Genomic DNA, 14,758 nt, shown 5'->3' with positions numbered 1-14,758 from the left:
AAGGCATGTTGTCCAATGTGCAAGCAATTCTGCCATTTCACTACCTGAATAATAACAAGAAGAAAAATTGTTTCTCAGATAGGCAGGAAGCTAGAAATTGTTGAAGAGGTAACTAACTGATACTTTTGACTCAGTACTGATAGTTTATTTTACTGATCTTGGTAGGATTTGAACTCTAAATGCAAAATGCCAGAACAAATATGCAAGTAATTTTTGCCCAAGTTCTAATGATACTGTCAATCCTTTCTATTATAGGCATGAGGCCTGGAATTCAGGGGAGGGGGCTTGTCAATTGCATCAACCCCAGTGCGTAACTGGTACTTATTTTATCAACCCCAAAAGGATTTGAACTCAGAATGTAGAGCCAGAAGAAATGCTGCTAAGAATTTCACCCAGCATGTTAATGATTCTGCCGGCTTGCTGCCTTACCAGCCTTAAATAATAAAAATATTAATAAAAACAACCAACCACATTAATTCAGGTTGATAAAATTCTTTCTAGGCACAACCACTCTTTCTTTTATTGTAACCTATTGTATCTGGAAATATGTCCTTCCATTTGAAAGCAGTAAGAGAAAGAAGACTGATTTCTTGCATACCAGTCAAATATATAAAAGTTGTCTCATTGATCTTCATTATAACTGCTATGGGTATGAGCTTAATAGGTTGGCAAAAATGGTGCAGCTTTGTCTTTCCTCTACATCCAAAGACCAAATCCTGTGGTAGAACAGGTCAACTTTGGTTTTTATTTATCCAGAATTGATGCTATAAATACCAATAACTATGTTCAATTGTCAATCACCTACTACTACTACTACTACTACTACTACTACTACTACTACTACTAGTACTACTACTACTACTACTACTACTACTACTACTACTACTACTAACCTTCATTCCCTAACGAAGAATGTCTTGGTGCTGAGTCAAAAAGGAATCAATAGTTTTAAACAGCGTTAAATGTTAGAGAGGACGATTTATTGTGTTTTATGGACTTCAGTGTTGATGTTGCTGATAATTGGAAGTAAATACAAAAATAAATTCTATTTTGTTGTTGTAACTTTTTTAATGCTTTTTTTTTATGTGTTTAAGCTTTTCTCTTTTATTCTGTGTTGTTTTTGTCAGGAACTATATACCCGCCACCAGTTATTTTCAAATGATATATCGTGGTATGTTGACTTCAGAATAATTTCTATAAAATATATTCTGAATGGGAGAAAAAATATTCTCTTCTTATCTATCTATGTCGGAAAGGCAGAGGGAGGAGAAAAAAAAGATGAAAACAAGCGTATAAAGCTGAAAAATAAATTAAAATAGAAATTATTATGAAACTGTTTATATTGATATTATATTATATCATATTATATAGGCAGGCTGTCAGATGAAAATAGAAGAAAAACTACTAGAAAAACTACTGTGTTTCATAGGTTTAAGTGAAACTAAATTGTTTCTTTGGCTCCCAAAGAAATATGGTTTCTTCTATTTTGGTACATTTTATGACGTATTGTTGTTGTTGAGTCTAAATGTACTCACCATATATGTAAATAAACACATATATTTTTATTGATTTGTTGCTTTGTTACACACACACACATACACAAAATTTGATGATGACCATACTAATAAATGAGAGCAATGACTCGAAGTTTCAGATGGGTATTTTATGGATAGAAGTTGAATACAGAGAAAAGTCTTTTTAAATATAAACATGGCTACCATGGAAGTCCTGCAAGCAAAGCCTTTCATAAAAAAATATTCTCGTTATTTCAATATTTAGATTTTATAGTTCAGGTGTGTTTGCACATGACCAAGAATCAGAGAATTGTTTTACTTGTCAGAGGGAAGATCAGTTTGGAGACCCAAATCAGCAAGAATAAGATTTAAGTGTATGGTGAGGAAGTGGGGAAAAGAGATATAGTAATAAAGGGAGTAGAGAGGGATAGAAAGAGATACAGGAAGATGAGAGTAAAAACACTGAAATATCAAAAAGCTGAAAGGCTGAATGATGAATCAACTGCAGGAAGTAGTTGTTGGTAAGAGAGAGCAATGGTGTCATTTCCTCTGGTGATTTGGACCAGTATTTTAGAATGTACTGCTTGTGCAAGGAGAGTGCAAACATTTATGATTCAGTATTTAGGTACATTCCAGACATAGTGTAGTGCTTAAAAATCTGTCTCTTCTTTGCTAAACATAAACTACATTTCTTGCTACTATTGGAGTAAAGCTTGCCTTTCTCCAACAGCTCCCATTTGATGTCATACTCTGTAGCTATCTCCTTCGACAACCTTCTATGCAAGACCAGTGTACTAATTTTCCACTTCTCAATGTTCCTGAAGGGTGTAGTGAGGTTGTGCAAATATTTCTTAAATGATGTGAGGTAACTGTAGTGACATGTAACAATTTGTGCTGGATATGTCCTGGTCAGACTTCCAGCCTTATATGAAATGATTTCTATGTTACAGTTTCATTGAGCTGAACAGATAAGTAGTGGTACATGGCTGTTCTGCAAGAACAACCAGTCTCAAAGCTAGGTGTAGGTTTATACAAAAGTATACTTATGTTGGGTGTGTAACTGAAGGTGACCACAAGTTTGTGCTTATTGAAATGCTTTCTATTGAAAAGCTTTCTATTGAAAAGGTCTCTCACATGTGCATGTGAGGAAAATATTTATCAACTAACCTACTGAAAGCCTTACCTATACTGAACTTAACATTAAAAGATTAAAAGCAAGTGAACCAGATAACCATTGCAAAGTTGTTGATTTTCAACTGGTTTGGGTTGGGCATGGAAGTAATCATCATCATCATCATCGTTTAACGTCCTCTTAAACGATGATGATGATGATGATGATGATGATGATGATGATGATGATATGATGATGATGATGATGATGATGATGATGATGATGATGATGATTACTTCCATGCCCAACCCAAACCAGTTGAAAATCAACAACTTTGCAATGGTTATCTGGTTCACTTGCTTTTAATCTTTTAATGTTAAGTTCAGTATAGGTAAGGCTTTCAGTAGGTTAGTTGATAAATATTTTCCTCACATGCACATGTGAGAGACCTTTTCAATAGAAAGCTTTTCAATAGAAAGCATTTCAATAAGCACAAACTTGTGGTCACCTTCAGTTACACACCCAACATAAGTATACTTTTGTATAAACCTACACCTAGCTTTGAGACTGGTTGTTCTTGCAGAACAGCCATGTACCACTACTTACCTGTTCAGCTCAATGAAACTGTAACATAGAAATCATTTCATATAAGGATGGAAGTCTGACCAGGACATATCCAGCACAAATTGTTACATGTCACTACAGTTGCCTCACATATGTGGTAGTTGAAAGAAAAGATAACAAAAAATTATAAGAATGAGGAATAAATATCAATTGGAAGTAATTCAGAAAATGGAAAGTAGTGACTGATAGTACATAACTGGTGATATTATATGGTTTGTAGTACCAGATACATTAATTACACCATAATTACAACAGTAGCATAGTATAGTAGATAGGAGGTTGCTGGAGGGATGATTGTTTGATAAGATGAGTGAGTTTAAAATGGTTATAGGAGTTTGAGGAGGAATGACAGATGGATGTAAACAAGGGTAGGAGTGATGTATGTATGTGCAAGATAGAGAGAGAGAAAGAGAGTGTGTGTGAAAATGCACAAAAACATTAAGCAAATTATTGTAGTCTTTTAAGAAAAATTAAAGAGACAAAAGCAGGTGTAGCATTCTATGGAAATGAGTTAAATCTTTCTAACTTACATTACATAACCAGTTTCATCCAAGTGTCAGGATTTTTCAAATGAGTATGTTTATAGTAATCGCAATATATAATTTTTTGTAGCTGAACAGAGAACTAAGGTATTAGGATACAATGGTGTGTGTGTGGGGGGGGGGGGCACGTGCACGTATCATATAATGTACACTGCATTAAAGTAAGAGCTATGTAGCAGGTTTTTACAATGTATTTTGTGTCTCCATGCAATCCTCAGGCTCTGAGCACATTGTGGAATCACAAAGCCCATCATGAAAACTGCCAAACCACATGTCTTAATATGTCTTGAAGAATCTAGTGGCAAGAATTTATTAGTAGTTTGTATTTTAATAAAGTGTTCATCAAATATTTATTTCACACTGGGTGGAGTACTTTTTTTGTTGATCTTACTTTAATGAAACTGTAAATTATATAAATATGATTAACTTCGAACTACTGATTGATGCTGCAACAATAAAGAAAATAGAGTATAAGAGGTAAAATAAGGATAAAAATTTATTTAAAACAATGTTTAAAATATTCAAATCTTGAAAGACAAATGAAAGAATATTGGTGAAGAGATCCTTTTTCTGTTGTCTCTTCAGTTCAAGAATTGGTCAACTGATAGAACAATTTAGTTGCTTTGTAAGGTTTAAAGATTTTTTAATATCTACAAGACTAGTAAATACCAGTTTAATACTTGACTTAATGACTGACCACAGACTATTTCTGCAACTATTGTTGTTGTGAGTGACCAAGTCACATCAATAAAACTGCACACATAAAGGCAGCAAGCTGGCAGGATCGACAGCATGCGGAGCAAAATGCTTAGTAACATTTTGTCCATCTTATCATTCTGAGTTCAAATACTGCCAAGACTGACTTTGCCTTTCATCCTTTCTGTGTCAATAAAATCAGTACCAGTTGGGCACTCAAGTCAATCACATCAACTTACCCTACCCCCAAAATTGCTGGTCTTGTGCCAAAATTTGAAACCAATATCGCACAATGGGGATACTGGTGGTGGTGGTGGTGGTGGTGGGAGTGAATGAAACATCAGTGTTTACACACAGTCAGGGAGAGGAGATGGTAAAAGGTGATAGAGATGGTGGGATAGAAGCAACTAAATAATTTAAATTGTTTATTTTCATTTCTTTTGAGTTCCATTCTGGCCAATGCTGGCTACATCTGTGTTGATTCAATTAATATTAATGCACCTGCACTCTGAACTGTGCAATGTTTGATATGCAACATTAACTCACATGTAGGTTAGAGTGAGTGCAATTGAACTGAGAAACTGGAATGTGTTACTGCAAGGTATTTAACGCAGGTCAATATGAAGTAAGCACCCTTACATAAAATGAAAGGGAGCTTCTTTGAATGCAACAGTTGTTGATGATGATGATGATGACATTGACAACAATGATGACAATGTGGATGATGATGATGATGATGATGATGACGACGATGATGATGATGACGATGATGGTGATGATGGCAATGACAACAATGATGACAATGAGGATGATGATGATGATGGTGGTGGTGGTGGCGATGAGGATGATGGTGGTGGTAGGGATTGACAGGATGATGGTAAAAAAGTTATTGTTTTGGCTTACTTTGTGGTCTTTAATAGAATGGTCTCTCCCCACTCCAAGAAAAGTGATGAAAGTTCAACATTGAATTGAGCAGTAACTTACCTATTTGTCCTTTGGTTAGTTCTGAGACAACTGAAGCAACCACAAATCATTCTTTTCCACTGAAATCACAGTAAAGAACAAACATCTAAGATGACAAAGTCAAACTTCTAATGAAACAACAATAGCATCATCATTATTTCGTGAAAATTTGGCAAAATAAATATTCAATATGGCCAACAAGAGAAGAATATTTCTCGAATTATGCATGGATTGCAATAAATGATTAATTGATAGTGAAATTAATTCTTGAGGATTTCATATTAGCAAGCAATCAATATTAATTATACTGGTAACTATAATGTGCATAGTCATTTAGCAGGGAATTTCAGAGAAATGAAGGAGAAAAAGACCAGTAAAAACCATAAAATAAATACAAGTCTGTGTGTCCAGTCATATCCAAACAATTGGAATGGACATCATTGTGGAAAATGAATCACGATCAATTTGTGTCAGTATTATAATTATATTGTTATAATGTTATATTATAATTATATTGTTATATTTACCCCTACAATGAATTTAAAAAAAAAAACTTTATGCAAATAAAATATAAAAATTCTTGTAAATTTCAATTTTAGTGATAATTTTAAGCTCTCCAATCATTAATTAATTTGTAATGAAAATAAAAATATTTCTCTTCATAAATCTCCTCCTCCTCTTTATCACCAGCCTCCTCTTTGCAACTGTTCTTACACACTGGAAACAGAAACTAGAGGTCTTTTGTTTACAAGAGAATGTAAAGAAAAACACTGCTTCATTGCAGTCTTTATCCGTTTATTATTACTGAGGACAATTTGAACAACATTCACACACACATACGCACACGATTGCTTCTAGTGATCCTTCTGATGGGAGCTATTTCACATGGATTCCTACTAGTAATCCTTCCATGTTCCTGATACATATGAAGCCTACCATCTCTGTCAGCCTACCCATGACCCCATTATAGGCTTTAAACCTTCATAACTTACACTGAGTACACAGTATTGAATTTCCACTAGCAACACTTCTGTATAATAAACATGATCACTTTTTTTCATGTAACAGCATCCTGTCTTTTTTCCTACATTCTAAAACTGTAGCTTTAGCTAAGTTTGCTTTGAGGTCTCTTAATTCTAGGCTTTACTTCCAAATCTGAAATTTTTTCTTTGAATTAGTAGAGAATTACCAATAGGACTAGGACGGACAGCCAGTCATTAATTTCTCTGTTTTGGCATATAAATAATATATATCATATAATTCTGCCATATAACTATTATACAGTCATATAACTCTTATCTGACTACAACAAACAGAATGGACTATAGACTAACTCTTTGTTGGTCCCTATCTGCACCTAAGATTTATTACTGGGGTTATTGGACTCTCATGTTAATTGATACATGGTTTGTATAGGTCTCACATTCTGTGTATTTGTCCCTTGTTCTTATAATGATCAATAGATACAGAGCATTGATCCTTGCCAAAGCTTTCTTCAAGACAACAAATGCTTGGTATAGGAGTTTATTCCAAGTTAGGAACTTTCCCTGCAATTGTCAAACTAGGAAGATGCTACCAGCAGTAGCTCCTTCCTGCCCAAAACTGAACTGCATCTCATCTAGTCTAATTTTGCTGCTTGATAATTGTGTCAGAAAGTGTATTATACACACAATTACATACATACATACATACATATTTAGACGAGGGTGGTCTGGAAAAGTACATAGGCTGACTATGAAGGAGTGATGCTAGAGCTGTGAAATCTTGTATGTATTAATTTCAACTTGTTTTATTAACAAATGCATTATTTTGTTCCATATAGACTGACATCTGACTCTTCAAAGCTCTTTTGAAAATGAACAAAATTTGGCATCATGGTGTTATCAAGTACCTGCAAGAAAAGGGTTTAGCTGACAACTTGCTGCATTAGGGGATGACTGTTCACCACATGGTGATGGATGCAGACGATTGATTATACACCAAATAGCCAATGCAACAAAGGTTTCTGCTTGATGGGTACCATGTCTTTTGATACCTGGTCAAAAGTGCATCAGGCTGATCACATCACTGGGAAATCAGAAATTGTTTGAAACAGAACCAGTTGGTTTTCTTGAACATTTCCTGACCTAGTATGAAATATTGAGTTCATCAGGACGAGCCAGAGACAAAGAGACAATCCATGCAGTGGAAACACCCTTCCTCACTTGCTTCAAAGAAGGCCACAGTCGTTTCATCTGCAGGGAAGGTGATGGCCTCAGTTTTTGGGGGTGCAAAAAGTATTGTGCTTATTGACTATCTTTAAAAGGGCCACACCATCAATAGAGAGCATTATCCCAGCTTGCTGAGACAATTATGAAAGGCTATCAAGACCAAACACCAAGGGAAACTGATGAAAGGGGTCCTGTTTCATCAGGACAGTGCTCCAACATACAAGTTGTTGGTTTCAATGGCTGCTGTGCTTGACTGTGGCTTTGAACTGGTTGATCAGCCTCCCTGTTCTCCTGATTTGCCCCCATCTGGCTATTGTCTGTTCTCCAACACGAAAAAAATACTCGGTTGAGAACAAGTATTGCAGTGGTGATGACGTCAAATCTGTTGTGATGACTTTTTTGAGCAAGATGAAAGGTTGTTCTCCAATAGAATCCAAGCACTGCAACACTGATGGAAAAAGTGTGTGGACAGCAAGGGGAGACTATGTTGAAAATTAAACCTCATTCAGTCACATCCAATGAGAATATATCAGTCAACCTATGAACTTTTCAGTCATCCCCCATGTGTGTGTGTGTCTTAATTCGTAGAGAGTTATGAAAGTAAAAGTTTCATGCACAGCATTCTTCAAAAGCTGGGAGAACTCTAATTTCTTTCCAGGAGAATCATTGGCATATACAATCTAGGGCTGATGAGTCTGGCATGGCTATGGGCTATTTAGACTCTGCCCAGGTTACCAACTTTGTAGGTCTATATGGTTAGTCCACATTACTCTGTAAGTAGCATAGATCTAATTTCCTAGTTCCTCTGGCATATATACATTCCTCCCTGAATGGCATACTGGACTTTTGCAGGGTTACTCAATTTTACCAGCTGAGTGGACTCAAGGAATATGAAATGAAGTGTTTTCCTCAAGCACACAATGCATCACCTGGTCCAGGAATCAAAACCACAATCTTATAGTCATGAGTCCAAAACCCTAACCACTAAGTCATGCACTTCTACTTGTAGGTTTATATATACTCTACTATTTGAAGGAGAGTTTCGAAAGCCTGGAGTATGGGAGCAGGCTCAATAAGGACAATGCTCTCTCTTCTAATTGTTTTTGGATGTCCACAGTCTAAGATGGAAAAGACATAGAAAACATCTCCACGTTCGTTTTTGTCCTGGAACTACAATTTTCATATATCTTTCAAAATGTGCAGCAAAATACACAGCAATCTATCAGACCATGGACACTAATCAGAATGGACACCAAGCTTAAACTGGCCCTGAAATTCTGTAGACGTAGGTAGAAGTAGTTAAAAGTTACTGAAATTCTACCTTCCCAACACAGGCTGAGTGACCTCAGAACCTGTAGCCAACCCCAATAGGTCAAATTGGGCATCAATTCGGTACGGCAATAACCTGACCTCCAAGGTATATGTGTGTGTGAGTGGTGTGGAGGGTAATACATAGCTCACCTGGCTCAGCAGTGACCCTGGGTACACTAATTATAAGACTGGATCTACACAGAGTGCAACCTGGCCTGTGGAACAGGGTCCTTTGGGCATTAAACCAAAGATTGCTGACCACCCATATCGACAGTGGTCCATCCCAGGGGCAGATACAAGAGAAAGAGACATGTGATCTGATCTAGGGTATGGGGTGGGATGAAGGCAAGAGATTCAGCCAAATATGTTTACATCAAAATGGTGCCTGCTAATTTGAATTTTCAGTTAATGCAAAAATAATTATTTTCCATCTGATTGACTTTCTCTGAAATTACACATTCAATGAGCCTATGATTGCACTTCTAAACAGTTATTTGTGCTTCCTTCTTGAAAAAACAGCCAAATCTCTCTCCAATCACAACTTACCAGCTTAAAAATGGAAAGAAAATTTTAGACATTATCACCACTATTCCTATCTAATGTCAAAACCGACATTTCTGGAATCTTTTTTTCCGGATCAGAAAGCTTTACCTCCACAATATAGGTACAGTAGAATTTTCAACAAGACTATCATCAGCCTATCCTACTACAACATACAAACCGTATTCATCAATATAGCTGCTTCAAATATGTTTAAAGTTTGCTAAGCATAATGTGTGGATCTACTTTAGGGAAACAGTAGATTCTAAGGCTACCTCTTGTGGTAACTCAAACCCAGATCACACACACCTATACTCTGAGAGAATCTATGGGAACAGGAAGGATCGCAAGACAGGTAGAACTTCCAGGAATTCTTGGGTTATATGTGAAACTTAACCCTACACTCTAAGTTTCACCTACCAAGTATGCATCTCACTAATCACTACAGAACTGTGGCGCCTGACAAACTAGTCTGCCCCAAGCCTCCACCACCTGATGTAACTATTGTAGATTGCTCCCTTGATGGGTAATGCATACATATGAACATTGTATATAAATGTGAAACAATATATTACTATGCATTGGCACATCTTCTCCAGCCAGAGACTTAAGCACTCTACCTAATTAGTTGAGACTCTCCATAAATTAGATGACACAAATCTGTCAAGTGGTACTTTTTGAAAATCATTTTGATAATTGTATGTCACTTTATGTAGTTTTGTGGTGCTAATTCAAAATATCAAACTAGCTCTTTCCTATTACCGAAGATTTTCTCGCAATTTAATGATAAAATATATCTTAATTTTTAGGTAAAGTACAAAATAAACTAATAAAAATGAATCTGGTATTTTACTGAGCAAAATAAAATGGCGTACATACAAATAAAAGCAAGAAAATAAATTTTCACGAAGGTTTCATTCATTTTTTAGGTTTGACACCTCAACATCTCTTCTATTTCGCTTAGAAACTATGCCTCAAACTCTTTCACTTGTGAGCATTTGATGAACATTCACGATGCATCATCTGGAAGTAGTCAGCCATGATATTGATATTCCATCTTTCCTGATATCTTCTTCCATCTCCTTTATGTCTTGATGAAACCTATCCTCCTACTCCTCACTCACATCACCCAGATTTTCCAGAAAGAAATTCAAATGGACATGTACAAAATGAATTTTACATCCTAAAGCCTTGAAATTTTCCAGTATTCTTCCCACTATGTCTTTCTAGTTTGGAACCTTGTGATTACCCAAGAAGTTCTTCATCACATCTTTAAAATTAACCTGTGCATTTTTTCAGAATCATTAAGAGTTTTCAAAATTTTCATCCTTGATGAATTTCCTTATATCTGATCCCACAAATACATCCTCTTCAACCTTGACATCTAATAGAGCAGGAAACTTGCTATGCAAAATATTTGAAGCCCTCTCAATCCTGTGGTAAAAGCTTTTACAAATTTCTTCATGAGGCCAAGTTTTATATATAGAGGGGGCAAAAGAACCCTTTTTAGATCAACCAAACTTTCTTGAACAATATTATTTGTTCCTGGTGTAGGTGCATCCCTACTTGGCCATTCTTCTTTTAGATCCATGGCAGTTCCTGGTTCTACTGTCCCATTCATGCAAGAAACAGGGAAACTTTGTGTAGCCAGACTATAGTCCAAGCAACATGCAAATTATTTTCATGTTGCCACAAATCATTTTGTTGGGATTTTTGAATTTAACTTTGCTTTCTAGCACAGAAAGACAAGGTAGTGTCGTTAGTAGGAGAGACTGAAAAGGTAAAAGAGGAGGGTGAAATATTGTATCTTAATAAATCGGAGGAAGTCAAGTTATGTGAAGAGAAGTTTAAAATACTTATGAACCAGGCAAGAGAAAGTGAAAAAATAAGATGAAGTGAAAAAATGAAAAAAATGGAAAATGAAAAAAAGAAAAAAGAAATTGAAAAAATGAAAAAGTGTGAAAGAGTGGGATTTTAATAGACTACACAAACTTTAAAAAACCTTCAAAGATAAAGGTTTTGGAACAATGGATAAAATATCAAAACTTCCCACAGAATTCTCAAAGAATCTCAAAACGTTTCAAGGTTTCAGAGTCAAGAAGTTATGAAGCTTTAATGTTTAAAGAAAAAAAAAAACAGAAAGACAGATAGACAAACAGATAAATAGAGTGGAAGATAGAGAGGTAGGACCTACAAGCTGCATATGTTCTGTGTATAGCCTTGTTGCTAGCTGTTTGGTTAAGTTCACATTCATTAGTGCTTTCAGATCAAAGATCCTTCATCAGGCATTCATTTTATGTGGTGGTTATTGCTGGTGTTGATCAAAGGCTTTGGTAGTATATGGATTTCCAGCTGTCAAACTCATTCTGGTGGTTAAGCCTGGGTGTTCTTTTTTTAATGAAGTGTACCTCCTTTATTCTGAGGTTGACTGCATCTGTCCCCTTTGCTAGTATACAGGTGGAGAAATCTCTACCACAGTGTCTGTGGGTGTTGGAATATGGCACTGGGTTATGTGGCCTCTTGGATGTATTCTTTCACTCTGATATGAAGTTGTCTTTTTGTCAATCCTATATTCATTTCACTGCAAGAACACAGCGTTTCATACACCATGTAAAGATTCAAAACATAGCCCCAAGCTGTCTGTTGGCTATCTTGCTTTGATTGGGCATTGAATCAAATAGCATGTGTCCAGTGTGTTGGTTGTGTGAGAAAGAGTGTGTCTAAGTGTGTAGCCTCATCTCATGATTCTGATGTTGCTCTTTATACTGTTTTCTAATTCTCTCTCCATAGTATAAGTTGACATATATCCATTCATTATTTCTCTGTTTCTCTGTTTCTTTCTTTCTTCTTTCCTTCTTTTGTTGATGTTATTTTTGTTGTTGGCAGTGCTGCCTGCCGTTGCAGTGACTACTGCTGTTGTTGTTGGTGTTGTCATTGTGGTTGTTGTTGTGGTCACTGTGGCTGTTGTTGTTGTTGTGGTCACCATCACCATTATTGTCACTAGTTTCTTGATCTTCTTAGAGCTGTGATAAATTGACTTAGGATCTCTGGCAAATAATTTATTGAGCATTCACCATTTGTATACTGTAGATTTATACTTTAGTTTTTCAGCTGGTGCAGATTGGAGTTTAGGTTTTTAAATCTTGTATCACCAAATTGCTTCTCTAGTATTTTAATGAGGTCTTCCTGATATCATGTGAAGTTGTTCTCTGTGTTACATTTTATAGCTACAACAATCCAAGAAATACTTTTCTACAAAATTAAAAGTTACGTACTCATGCTGTTTCAGACTTTCTTTTTGAATCTCGATTGCATGGCTTCAGCTCTTTGCAATATGCTTGTAATATAATAGTTGAGACATTTATCAAAAGGTTAATGGTTTTGTAGGTTGTTTTCATACCTTTGGACTGTGTGATCTTCATATATATGTTTGCTATTTTGTTGACTGCTTCTAATTCTAATTTACTGGGTTCTTTATTATACTGGTGTTGTAAGAACTGTCGTTCAAATCAAGGTTGTGGATATGTTGAAACTTATCATCCCAGATCACTTGTAAGGCATCCACAAGTTTTTGGTGTTTTTCTGTTTGCACAATATAGGTATAGATTTCAGTTAAATTGTTGGTGTGTTGTTTACTGATAATTTTAGCTGAGCATTCCATCTGTCCATCAATGGAAATGGGTGGATTATATTCCAGCCAGCATTTCTGTTAGATGTATTAATTTACATCTAATGATATGCTTTGCTTGTCCATTTAAATATTTTGAGGAAAAATACGACTTTGTATGTTTGAAGTGCCACATATTTTTTATTCTTTATATAAAACTGAACTTTTTTGGGTCAGGTAATATATATACTTCATATAATTCTCTGTTAAGATTATAGGATCATTGTATACAGTGATTGTAGTCATGATTTGGTCAAAGGAGACTTATGTGTTTAGCCATGATGATTTTGTCTATTCACTAATATTTGTATTTGTTTTTCAAAATAGATTATGATGTTCCTTAATAGTTTCGAAAAAGTCTTGTCAGAATTAAATTTAAAGTTGTTCACAGCTTGAGTAATCTTTCCTTTTTGGTTGCTTTTAATCCTACAATTGTATTTAAACATACATATTTAGCATTCTTATTTTCTTATTTTGTTTTTGTGAATTGTTTGAAATGTTACTTGGCTTCTTTTTTTATGTGTAATATTACAGTCATGTGTTTATATTAATATGATATGCTGTGTGCATTGTTTATATAGATATGCTGCAACACATGGAATGTTTAAAACATGTATGTAGAAATATTTGTATTCTTTTATTCTTTTACTTGCTTCAGTCATTTGACTGCGTCCATGCTGGAGCACCACCTTTAGTCGAACAAATCAACCCTATGACTTATTCTTTGTAAGCCTAGTACTTATCCTATCAGTCTCTTTTGCTGAACTGTTAAGTTATGGGGACATAAACATACCTACATCAGTTGTCAAGTGATGGTTGGGGGACAAACACAGACAAACAAACATATATATATATATATATATATATATATATATATATAATATATACAATGGGTTTCTTTCAGTTTCTGTCTACGAAATCCACTCACAAGGCTTTGGTCAGCCTGAGGCTATAGTAGAAGACTCTTGCTCAATGTACCACACAGTGAGACTGAACCCAGAACCATGTAGCTGGTAAGCAAGCAAATTACCATACAGCCATGCCTGTGCCTATGTATGTAATCTTAGCACACTTTGTAGCTCAACTTTTCCAATATTTGGTGTATTGCCTTCATATGTGCAGTAATTACACATGTCCAAGTATTGGACTGACCACTGTGTGTGTGTGTGTGTGTGTCGAAAAGTCGCTCTTCTGAATGAGATTGCATAACAATTAATCTTTGTTTAGAATGCCATGTAAATCCATCTGCCTAACTTTCAATGAAGTATTAAACCTAGATTGATCAAAATTTTTGCGACTGATTCTCCAGTTTTATTCTAATCTTGTGTGTGTGTGTGTGTGTGTGTGTGTGTGTGTGTGTGTGTGTGTGTGTGTGTGTGTGTGTGTGCACACTGGCACAGACATATATGTGGAGAGAGAGTGGGAGAGAGAGAGTGAGAAACTAAGTGAGTGATAGAGAGACTGATAGCTAGCTAGCTAACTAACTAGATAGATAGATAGATAGATAGATAGATAGATAGATAGATAGATATTTAACAAAGTCTATTTCACTTAAGTCTGTGTAAATTTTAAAATTTTGT

Source organism: Octopus bimaculoides, chromosome 8 (genome assembly GCF_046866305.1).
Source record: "Octopus bimaculoides isolate indiv1 chromosome 8, ASM4686630v1, whole genome shotgun sequence".
NCBI classification, from domain to species: domain Eukaryota; kingdom Metazoa; phylum Mollusca; class Cephalopoda; order Octopoda; family Octopodidae; genus Octopus; species Octopus bimaculoides.
This window is presented reverse-complemented; position numbering follows the sequence as displayed.